Consider the following 13,011-nt stretch of genomic DNA (forward strand, 5'->3'; position numbering starts at 1 on the left):
GTCACTGTGGGAGGTTCTGCGCCCTACTCTGTGTACAACCCCAGCGTGTTTGTCCATTAGTAATCCCTTTCCTGTTTGTTCACACAAAGGTTGCTCTGCTTTTACTTTCCTGTTTCCTGTGCCTGTCCGTAGCTGTCTTTTCCGTGTATGCCTTTAGCTGCTCTTCAGCCCCAGTACACTACCTCTTTAGGATATTTGGTGACCTCAAGGGGTGTCCCAACCAGAGTCCTGATCAGACCTTCCTGAAACCGTGACAGGCTGAGCTTGTGAGGATGAAATAAGTGTTAGATGCCATGGCAGTCTATTCACCCTCTAAACGCAAGAAAGAGAACAAAACACTGTACTACTTGGCCTGACACTTTTGCCAGGGAGTAAAACAAATCCTGAACAGTTATGGTAAATGTGTCCCAGTAAGCTATTGTGAATATATATAAAATCAGTACTACAAAATATCAATTTGATCCATAGGATACACTATGCTCCTCCACCATAACTTAACTGGGAACCCTTCTTAAAACATTAATTAGATTGTCTTTCAAATCTAAACTTGCGAAAATTGCAAGCAATCTATATCTACACCCCACACGATTGATTGATAGATACACCACTCCGAGTTAAACATATTTGAAATCTTGGAAAAAATTATTAAGATTTGTTTTACTTTGTTTGCTGTTTTCCAGTACTTGAGGCAATTGGTCTTGCTTTGCAAATGCTTGCTGATTGCCGCAGCTGTCTTTGACAATGCTTGAAAATTGTGTTAGCATTGGCAAAACCAACAGTGGTGACAACATCTTAGAATATTATTTTCTACACTTACAAGATGTCACATTGTGTGCACACAACTTGACAGCCATCATGGAAGCATACAAGATAACGTTCAGTTAACATAGAATGTTATTTTCTACCGTTACAAGATGGTTACCATGGTGCATCTAGATACAATTTGACAGCCATTCTGGAAGTATAGAAAATAAATTTTCCAAGATGCCCACTGCATTGCACCTACATGCAATGTGGATACCATTTTGGAAATTGGAGCCAATGAAATTCAAATATATCCGACAGATATTTTCCAGAATTCAAAGATGTATCTACGTTGTGCCCACACAGAATGTTCTGGGCATCTTGGAAGAATCAAAAATACTATTTCAAAAAGCCTGGACACTGTATTGGCCATGGTAAAACCAGTACAATTTTACAAGCATTGCAACCCCACTAGTTGCGAGTGAGCAGCAGCAGGTGGGGAGAAAGTCGTGGGGCAGAAGAGAAAAATAGACACACAGAGAGATGCGAAGCAGGGAAAGAAAGTGAGTGAACCTGCAATAAAAATCAAAAAGAGAGAGTGTGTGTGTGTGTGTGTGTGAGAGAGAGAGAGAGAGAGAGAGAGAGAGCGCAAGGAGCAGGATATGAACTCATTAAGCTCTATATCAATATCATATTTACAAAAGAAATAAAACAGAAAGCCATACATTGGAAGCAGAAGGATGCACTGGATCAAGGAGAAAAACCAATGCAACAAGATCACAAACGTGAAATTAACAAGAAAAACATTCAGTTATGAGCAAGGAGCAAACCCAAAGCATCTACATGTTTCCTAAAGTATTATTTACAAAGCTGTCTGTAGCGGCCTGCAAAAATGAAAATACATGCTATTCACATAGACACTTTGCAGAAACAATCAACCATGCAAGGCGCACCAACCTAGAATCTCCTGGTTACCTACTTTTCTAAAATGTCGGCAGTTCGTAGGTTTGCATGGGTGGCATCACAGCATGGCCCCAAATACCGCAGCTACCCGACTGCTTAGCTCTCAATGTAGGGATTTACTGACTTTTTTGTTGTGGCCTTGTGGCCTACCCACACAAGTGGGGTACCATATTTATCGGGAGACAAGTGGGAGCTCAGAGTGCTAGACTATATGTTGCTACCTGTAGATTCCAGAACTTTCTAACACAGAAATGTATGGGAAATGTGTGTGTGTGTGTGTGTGTTTTTTTTTACCAATGTTCTACATTTGCAAGGGCTTCTGGGTCAAATTACCTAGTGAGAGTCATACAAGTCACCCTGCCCTGGATTCCTCCAGGTGTCTGGTTTTAAAAAATGTGCAGGTTTGGTAGATTTCCTAAGGCGATGGCTGAGCTACGGCCAAACACCCACAGCTACCCACTTTGCAAAAAAAACCTGTCTGTTTTGAGTGGAAAAGTGTGATGTACTCATATTGGTTTTGGGACATTTCCTGTCATAGCCACAAGGCCTTCTCACACAAGTGAGATACCATTTTTATCAGGAGACTTCGGGCAATGCTGGGTATAAAGACGTTTGAGGCTCCCCACAGACTCCTGAACTTTCCATCACATAGATGTAAGGAAAATGTGTTTTTTTGTCAAAATGTGAGTTTTTCTAGAGATTCTGGGTAAAATAACCTGGTGAGAGCCATGCAAATCACCCCAACCTGGATTCACCCAGGTGTCTAGTTTTTATAATGTTCATGTTTGCTAGGTGCTGGCTGAGCCAGCGCGTGAAATCCACAGCAACCCAATGTGCAAAAAATAAGTCTGTTTTTAGTGGAAAAATGTAATGAGTCCATGTTGAATTTTGGGAAGTTTCCTGTCGCAGGCACGAGGCCTACTCACACAACTGAGCTACCATGTTTATCAGCAAACATGTGGGAGTTTGCTGCATTTGTACTTTTCAAACCTAAACCACTGTATAAGAAAGAAGACATTTTGAAAAATAGGGCCAGATGTATCAAAGGGTTTTACCCATTCTGTGTCTATGGGAAAATGTGTTCGTACATATGACCCATACTCTCTAATTCACATGCTTTGCTGGTACCCACAAATTCAGAGATGCACAAATAACCACTGCTCCTAAACTCCATATCTGGTGCCCATTTCAGAAATACATAGGTTTCCTTGATACCCATTTTTTTATTCTACATATTTCACAGTATGAATCGGTCTATCCTTAGTACACAATGAAAAACCTTTGTTCAGTGCAGTTCAGTTGTTGGCTCAGGGTACCTTGGGATCTTGGAGAACCTGAACATTCTATATATTCTCGCAAACACAAGAGTCTAGTGGACGCAATGACACATTGCTTTTGTAAATCGGCCATTGTGACAAAAAGTTACAGATGAAAATGTTGTCAGAAATGTCAATTGTTTTCCTATTCATTTTCAGTGTTTCTTTATTTCAATAGTTAGTTTATTTGGGAAAACCTTGATGGATTCAAGCATATGACTCCCTGCTGAATTCAGACGTTTGTCTACTTTTCAGAAATGTATAGCTCTTTCGGATCACCATTTCAGACTGGTTTCCACCACAAACTGGAAATAGGTTGAAAGCACAGAAAATAGAAAAAATGGGCTACATGTTTGAAAAATGCCAAAACTGTCTTAAAAAAAAATTGTTTAGCACAGCAAACCGTTCGTTGGTGCTTTTTTTTTTTTTAGAAAAAAAAGACACTTTTTTCCTATTTTCCACAAAAAAAAACAGAAAATGAAGCTATATTGTGCCTATTTTCGTTGTCCCCTCCAGAGGAATCCACATACACCGAATACTTCTAGAATCCCCAGGGTGTTCGGAAACGGGGACACAAATGTGTCTTGGATACCTTATGTGGAGAAAAGTTATGCAGCCCTAAGCTTGAACTACCCCCAACTAACCAAAAAAGGGTTCAGACTTGGGAGGGGGGCTGCGAATGGGTTCAGCAGTAAAAGATTGAAATTCCAATTCTTATGCAAACTCCTCTTTGAGCATTGATAAGAGTTCAGTGCACTGTGCTATTTACAGCACTACTACAGTTTTCCATACAGTTGACGAACTTCAGCTGGCCAAGCCTGCCTACATGTACCCAATGAAAAACAGCCAGTGTTAATTTCGCAATCTCCAGAGCCAAATTCGGAATAGCACCTAGTCACCACATCAGGTAAACACTGCAAACCACTCTGTCGGTATTTTCCAGATTTGGTAAATACATCACTCATTAAAATCCTCTTTGGATTCAGGATGTCAGAATTACTGCTGGGGCAGCAGGAAGAAAATTAGTTACTCACCTGTAACTGTAGTTCTACAGTATTGGAATATTTCATAGATTCACATGCTTGAATCATTCCCCGTCATCGAGATGGGAGTCCCCGGTAAATTAAAATAGCAATATAGAAGCAACTATAATGAAAAAAGGCCCAAAGGCTTTCACCTTAGTAGCCTATCCTTGTCTCTGTGAGTAAAAAGGACCAAACCAAGTCTCAGCCAATCAGGCTTCCCCTCCCTCTAGAACCCTCCTGATTTTCCAAAGCACGAGTGACAAAGTATCTGAAGAGAACAGATAACAGTGAACTTCCCAGGGGAGGAGGAAGGGTCGCATGTGAATCTATGAAAGATTCCAATACTGGAGAACTACAGTTACAGGTAACTAATTTTGTTACTCCAGTATTGGAACTTTCATAGATTCACATGCTTGAATCAGAATAGCAAGCAGTAGTGAAGCACATTGTATAATACATATAACCACAATCATTGAAGTAAACATTATCATGCAAGAGAGAAGAAATATTAAATAAGCAATGGATATGCGAAGAGAAGATCACAGTAGCATGATAAATAATAAATAATACATCATCAAAGGGAAAAAAACAATGCTACACAATCTGCGCAAAACATACTGGGCTGGCTATAAAAAAAAATGAAGAAAATACAACAGCTCACAGTTACTGGAATAGATGTCGTAATACTGCTTGTCCTACCGCCACATCACCCTGCTGTGTTTCTTCCAAACAATAATGCCTCACAAATGTATGCGTTGACTTTCAGGTGGCTGCTCTGCAAATGTCCTGAATGTGCACTCCTGCGAAGAGCGCTGTGGATGCAGCCATTGTCCTTGTTGAGTGTGCATGAGTTGGTTCCAGTAAAGGTTTTCCTGCCGCTGTATGACAATAGTTAATAGCAGAGGCTATCCATCTTGCAATCTCCTGCTTGGACAGCGACTGGCCTTTTCTAGCAGCACTAAATGCTATGAAAAGCTGATTTGATTGTCTAAAATGCCTAGTTCTATCTAGATACAACTTAAGGCACCTCTGAATGTCCAATGAATGCAGAGCCTGTTCCACTGGTGTTGAAGGATTTGGGAAATACAACTTTAGTACCACCGGTTGATTAATATGGAAATCCGAAGGATCTTTAGGTATAAACTATGGGTTTGTTCGTAAGACTACCCTGTCTCTCTTGAACTGTAAAAAAAAGGGTCCTGGATAGTGAATGCTTGGAGCTCGCAGACTCTTCTGGCTGAGGTAAGAGTGAGAAAGAGAGCCTCTTTCAAGGATAAAAATGTTAAATCTGCCTTGTGAATTGGCTTGAATGGAGGCTTAATTAATTGGGACAACACCAGGTTAAGCTGCCACGATGGTGAAGGAGGTCTGACTGGAGGGAAAGATCGGAGCAGCCCTTTAAGAAATAGTTTTATGACTCTTGCGGACCACAAAGGAGGTACGCTGTCCTTACTTCTATAGCGGGAAATTGCTGCTAAGTGGACTCTAATCGAAGAGATCGCCAAAGCTGATCTGGCCAGAAGGAGAAGATAAGGCAGTATCTGCTCCGGCGATGATGAAAAAGGATGTACCTGAGCCTGTGTACACCATGAGCAAAACCTCTTCCACTTCAGACGATAATATTTGTTGGTACTATCAGCTGCAGCCCTGGCGAGGATGCCTCTACAGTCCAAAGGAATATTTAGGTGTGCAAACTCATGGTGTTCAGGAGCCAGGCTGTCAAGTAAAGTGAAGCTCGATCCAGGTGGAGAGTTTGACCCTTGCTCATTGCTAGTAGGGACGGCATCACTGGTAGAGGGATGTTGTGGCTCTCTGAGAGGAGAAGGGGCTCTGTATACCAATACTGCCGAGGCCATGCCGGAGTGATCAGAAGAAGTTTGCAGCATTCACTCTTGATCTTCGCTAGAACTCTCAATATTAGTGGAAAGGGAGGGAAGGCGTAAGCATAAATTCCTGACCATGCCATGGAACACGAATTCCCCCAAGAGACCCGATGGTGATCCCGACTTACAAAAAAATTGCATGTTGCATTCTGCGGGGTGGCAAAGAGATCCAGGTTTGGTTTTCCCCATAGGGAGAAAACTTGATTTAACACTCCTTGATCCAGTTCCCAATCGTGGTTGGATGATACTGACCTGCTCAGAGAGTCTGCTATGACATTATGAACGCCAGGGACGTGTTCTGCTCGAAGGTTTATGTTTTGCCTGATAGACCATTCCCAAGTGCGGTGAGATTCTCTCGATAAGGAGAGATCTTGTTCCTCCCTGCTTGTTGATATAATGCATAGTTGTAGTGTTGTCCGTCTGAATGAGTACTGATGAGACTCTTATCTTTGGAAGGAAAGCGCTAGGCGAACTGGCTTCAGTTTGAGGTAATTGATGTGAAAAGACCCCTGATGTGGCTTCCATTTGCCCCTGACTTGTAAGTGCTGAAGGAAGGCTACCCAACCTTTGAGAGATGCATCCGTAGTGATCACCCACTGAGCTGTTTGGAGGAGAAAAGAAAGCCCCACCGACAATTGAGACTCCTGCATCCACCAAGCCAGAGATGATATCATGGATTTGCTATCCTGATTATATCGTCGAAAGACCCTTTGGCCTGTGTCCACTGAAGGTCCAGCTGTTCCTAGAGGGGTCGCATTCTGAGACGACAGAACGGTACCAGTGGAATGCAGGAGGACATCATTCCCACCAACAGGGACTTGAAGAGGCGAACTGAAACATACTTTCTTTTTTGCAGGAGCCTGGCCAGGGATATGAGCTTTTTCAGCCTCTCTCCTGTAGGAGTTGTCTTGTTTGTGGATGTGTCCAATATTGCCCCCAAAAATGTTCTTCTTCTTGAGGGCTGGAAGGCTGATTTGTTGCGGTTGACGGTTAGGCCCAGATTTGTGAACAGCTCCACGCAGGCGCATGTGGACCTCAGTGCCTGAGATCTGGACTTGGCCTTGACGAGCCAATCGTCCAAATACGGGAAGATCTGATGGTTGTGCCTTCAAAGGAAGGCTGCGACTGGAGCTAAACGTTTGGTAAAATTTCTCAGGGCCGATCTCAGACCGAAAGTATGCACTTTGAACTGGAAATGCTCTCCGGCTACTGCAAATCTGAGATATTTCCTGTGGGAAGGGTGTATAGGGATATGGAAATATGCGTCCTGCAAATCGAGGGTGGACATGAAATCTCCTGGATTGAGAAGGGACAGGATATCTGCTAAGGTAATCATACGAAATGACTGCTTCTTGAGATAAGTATTGAGATCCCTGAGGTCTAAGATTGGGAGCCAACATTTCCACTTCTTTTGAATCAGGAAGAACCGAGAATAAAATCCAGTCTTTTTGTCTTGATGCGGAACTCTCTCTATAACTCCCTTGAGAATCATTGACTCAACTTCCTGTTTGAGCACATGTAAGTGTTTCACCCTTCGTGGAAGGGGGGGTCTTGCAGGAGGAAACTGCAGGAATTCCAAAGTGTGGCCAAATTGAATCAGATTTAAGACCCATTGGTCTGATGTAATTTTTTGCCAATTGTGAAAGTGGTGGGAAATCCTTCCCCCTATTTTTGTATCCAAGGAAATGTTCATAGCCGGAGTCACTAGCAAGTCATTGTCTGCGCCCTGTGTCCTTGGCTTGCCTTCCTGCTCTTCCCATTTGCGTTGTTCTCGAATATGCCGCTTGTGGAGGCAGCCTCTGTTGGTACTGGGAATGAAAGGACTGAGATGCAGTAGAGACAGAGGGGTATCTGTATTGGTGGAATCCTGCCCTATAAGATGAATACCCCTGACCTCTGGTACCCCGAAAGGGCTGCCTTCTAAACTGTAGCGTGCCAAGGGACCAGGCTGTGTCCGTATCGGTCTTTATGGACTGAAGTGCGTCGTCAATATGCTTTCAGAAGAGGGCTTCTCCGTCAAAAGGCAAGTAGAGAATCTTGTTTTGAACCTCCAATCTAAACAAAGTTGCATGGAGCCAACCCTGCCTTCTTAAAACAGCCGCACATGCCAGCTGCCGAAACGCCATGGTGGCGATATCCATCGCACAGTCTATAACCTCAGCAGAAGACCTTTCACCTTCCTGCAAGATTTTTCTCGCCTCTTTCCTTGATTCCTCTGGTAGTTGATCTAGGTAGCGAGCAATGTCTGCCCATAATTGCGTGTCGTACCTGCCTATGATAGCCAAAGAGTTAGATGCCCTTATCATAAGAGAAGACATCAAGGAGAAACGCTTCCCTATATTATCCAGCCTTCTACCCTCCTTGTCTGGTGGAGCAGATATTGGTGATGAAGGGCTTCTGGACCTTCGTTGTGCAGCCTGGGTAATGACTGAGTCGTTTTGTGGTGTCCCATGAGGCATGCCGGAGAGTCTTCCGGTGCCTTTTATTTTTTGTCAAGACGAGGCAAGACAGGAGTGACGGTAGCCGGGTTTTTCATCACTTTGATGCCTTCATCCCATATATAGTCCACTATTGCCATCCATTTTATACTTTTTTGGAAAGGTTCTTTAAAATCATAAAGGAAACAATCATTTGCTTCGTTGGCATGGGCAGCTCAAACCTCTTTGCAGCTCTTTCTAGTAAACTGTGAAAACCTCCGATGTCACCCGGAGGGGAATCTATCGGGACAGGGGAATGTGAAGATGAGAGTAGGAATTTGGTAATCATCCCACTCTGTTATTGCATCTGACAATTCTCCCTCCTCTCTGTCCTCATCCAATGAAGACAGATCTTGTGTCGGAACTGATATTGGTGTCTGTGGTGGTACATCTAACGTGGTACCCCTGGATGAATAGGAGTGGAAGTAAGAGGCACAGAAGGTCGCAAAGATGGTTGCTGCACTTCCGAGCCGGCTGGTGGAAAACGCCTCCTGTAGTCATCTAACATTAACTGTAAGTCCGCTATAAGGGATCCTGGCAAAGGGACCGTTTGCTCTTGATAAGGATACTGCTGTGCCTGCGAATAAAATGATTGAGGATCATGCTGAATATCCGCTCCCAAGTCCTGGCACTTCACATACAGTTCCGAAGGGCTATGCGCAATCCCAAACGGGCCCTCATCCTTTGAATCTTCCTCCTCGTAGGTACTAATGATGATACCTTAATTGGTGATGTGATTAATGTCAAAAGCAAATCAGATTTTTTATATTTTTTTTACCGTTGGTATCGTCGATGACGTCGTCAGCTGTGACGATGGAGAAACTCTCGTTGACGAGGCAGTCGACAACGGTAATAGTGTCGTCGTCGACGATGGTCTCGCCGACGGTTTCGTCGACGGAGGAGAAGCGATGAGTACATTACTCGTCGACGATGTGACTGAAAAACCCGTCGACGAGGAGGTCGTCGAGGTGACCATTGTTGAAGCAGAAGCTGTATAGATAGTGGACGTTTTGGCAGTCAACGATGAGGCCGTATACACTCCTTTTGACATTGTCATCGACGAGGAGGTCGTCGACGATGCTGCTGTCGACAGTGTTGTCGTAGTTTTTCCAGATGGTTTTTTTAAAGTGTGTTTTACCACAGGAGGTGGTGTTGGAGGCTCAGAAAAGACTTTTTTGCTGCGTTCTTTTCCTTGTCTGACATGTTGAATTTTGAGAAAATAGAATTCCCTTAGGCAAGGGAAAAATTTGAAGCCTTACTTGCTGAAGAAATCTACTTTCTCTGATAGAAAAGGCACTAGAAATAGATATTTGGAGATTTGACTGAGAAGAGCTCAGTGGAGACTCCCTAGCACGACGTGCGGTATAAAATATGAGGGAATGGAGCTTCTCACAGGAGGTTTCTAGAGGGAGGGGAAGCCTGATTGGCTGAGACTTGGTTTGGTCCTTTTTACTCACAGAGAAAAGGATAGGCTACTAAGGTGAAGGCCTTTGGGTCTTTTTTCATTATAGTTGCTTCTATATTACTATTTTAATCTACCAGAGACTTCCATCTCGACGATGGGGAATGATTCAAGCATGTGAATTTATGAAAGTTCCAATACTGGAGTAAGCATAGTTTGGTAGCACTATGTAGTGTCAAAGACGCCAGTTTCAAAGCTGGCATGTCTGTAGTTACCAACAGTGGCTTGCCCCCAAAATGGTGGGGCACCCCTGCAGGATGAGATGAGGTGGCCCCTGGGTACATTATAACTCATTATTTAACACTGAACTGCGGCTGAGTGGTGGCTCTTTGAAAGGTGGCGCCCCCCCCTCCAATGCAGGGACCTGTGTTACAGTAACCCTGCTTACTAAGTTGGGGGGTGGGATGTGGACAACAGGGTCTTTTAGACCTGTGCGCAGGCGCAGATGTGATGATTATATTCTCTATGTGATGCACTATAAAGATGCCCCTTCGGCTAGGCACAGCTGTGTGCCTGCACTTTTTGAAGTGCTTACACTCAAGTTTGTGTACCGCATGAGCTGCAGGCAGCAGAGCTCGTAAAGGAGAAGAGGCAACAACAGCTCACCGATTCAGAGCTGTGTGTGTGCAGCACATTTACTAAGTTGGAGAAATTTCTAGTTAAATATATGCACTATAGAAATTGTAATCACATGAAAACTACTGGCTGTGCTGTGCACGATCGCACGCATTCACCTTAGGCCCCAGATGGTCATTACAGTGTGCAGATCAACTCTTAGGGCACAATTCAAAGTAAAGAAAATACAGATGTTCTATAAAGAAGACATTCTGAGAACGAAAAAAGTGGTGCACGTTCTAAGAAAAGATGGAGAGATACAGGTCATTGAGTGTAACTCTGACGTCTAATCCCGGATCGGTGGCCAATGTTTCAAGCGAAGTCCCGATTACCGGAAGACGAGACGATTTCAAGGAATTCGCATGACCCAAGCAGCCTGCTGTGCGGAGTGGCCAGGGCCTGCCTGTACCCGGAGACGCACGTTACGTTACGCCTGCTGTCTCTCTTTTTCCCATAGATGCCCCCCTGCGTAGTAGCTGAGACAAGGTTTAGCCGGAGCCGTGCCACAAAGAGCCGAGAGCCATGCGGCACTGCACAGTCAATACTGCCTCTAGTGCCACAAAACATATCTGTGAAACTTTTGAAGTAACTTGGCGGGTGACACTACCAGCACAGGCGGGAGACTCACGACTTTCTTTTGGCCTTACTGTGACATTATTTTATCTTTCAAAAGCATATCTTTAAAACACATTAGATCAAACGTGTGATCGGATATTTAACAGTGAAAACATTTATATACAGGCGCTCTGTCATGCGGCAAACGTCTTCCAGCTGTAGAAATGTGGCTTAAGCTCCTTGGCATCCTAGCTCAGTGAAGGAAACGTTCATGATAAGAACAAAGTGAGTGTCTGCAGATCACAAATTCGAGACCATGAAACAAAAGCGAACAACTGTCCCGGATTTAAATGATCTTTCTCCTGGGCCTGGGCCTGTCACTGCTGCAATTCCAGCCCTCTAAAACCACATCTCCTCTCGTAAGCGCAAGCTCGCCTTGTACCTGAGGGAATCCCGGAAAAGCAACAGTGATGGTTAAATTTTTGAGCTATAGGCTAGTTTGAGCAAATAGTCATAACAAAAAAAAACAAGCATTTGCAAAGGCAATATGTCTCACCTGTGCAATAGCTATTGGCTTTGCCAATAAGCTTTAGATATGTTATACAGCCTCTTGGCTAAAAGTTAGTGGTGTAAAGGAGAGTGGCATGAAGTGGAGTGTCGTAAAGCAGAATGTCTTGGAGTAGAGTAGGTTGGAGTATTATGAAGTGGCGTTGCGAGTCGTGGATGATGTAGAATGGTGCAGCGTAGAGTTGAGTAGCATGCAGTGGAGTGTCATGGAGTGGTTTGATTGGAGTGGCATAGTGTTGTGGAGTGTCGTGGAGGGAGTAGAGTGCCGTAGAGTGGAAGGGCGTAAAGTGTTGTAAAATTGAGTGGAGTAGAGTGTCAGGGTGGAGTCCTGTGTTGTAGAATGGAGTGGCACAGAGTGTTGTGGAGTGGTGTAGAGCAGAGTGGACTGGCATAGAGGGTGTTGCGTAGAGTGCAGCAGAGTGGTGTAGAGTGGATTAGAGTATTGTAGAGTGAGTGGCTTAGAGTGGAATGGTATAGAGTGGTGTACACTGGAGTAGAGTGTTGTAGAGTGGAGAGGTATAGAGTGTCAGAGTGGAGCCGCACAGAGCGGCATAGAGTGGAGTGGCGTATAATGGAGTAGTAAAGTGCAGTAGAGTAGTGTGTCGTAGAACAGCGTGGAGTAAAGTGGCATGGAGTGGCATAGAGGGAGTTGCGTAGAGCGTTGTAGAGCAGAGTAGTGGCATAGAGTGGAGTAAAGAGTCAGGGTGGAGTGACAGAGTGGAATAAAGCTCACAGAGTGGAGTAGAGTTTAATGGAGTAGAGTGTCATAGAGTGGAGTGTTGTAAAGTGGCCTATAGTGAACTGGTGTAAAGTACAGTGGTGCAGATTAGATTGGCATAAAGTGCAGTGGCTTAGAGTGCATTTATTTTGAGTAAAGAGGTGTAGAGTGCATTGGTGTAGAGTGCAGTGGTGTAGAGTAGAGTGGTGCGGAGTAGAGTGGCCAAAAATTACATGATTAATTGCATAATTATAAGCATAATTATAAGCAATGTGGCACAGAAATGCCACAGGAGCACAGAAATAATGATCTTAACTAGCACAAACAGCTGCTGCTGTTCCTATTCTGTTGCATGTATTGCTATTTTCTTCATGCAAATTGAAACCTCATTCATTTTTAGACACAAAGGTGCATTTTAAGCCAAGAAAATAGGACTAACTACTGGGGTGTGCTCCTCCCATAATTCTGCATAACCTTGCATGTTTTTGCTGTAGTTTCATGTAATTACTCTACAGTGAATTACACGAATTAAGCCAACCCCTAAATACAACCTACTATACTGCCAGAGTGAGGTGAAGCAGCACAGCAGTTGAGTCTTTCAAGAAAAGTAACCATTTGCCCACAGTGTAATACAAATGAGAGAGTGGAATTGCAAGCATGCATGCTCACCTGGCCCTCTCAAAAAC

The sequence above is a fragment of the Pleurodeles waltl genome, chromosome 12 (genome assembly GCF_031143425.1).
Source record: "Pleurodeles waltl isolate 20211129_DDA chromosome 12, aPleWal1.hap1.20221129, whole genome shotgun sequence".
In the NCBI taxonomy this organism is placed as follows: Eukaryota; Metazoa; Chordata; class Amphibia; order Caudata; family Salamandridae; genus Pleurodeles; species Pleurodeles waltl.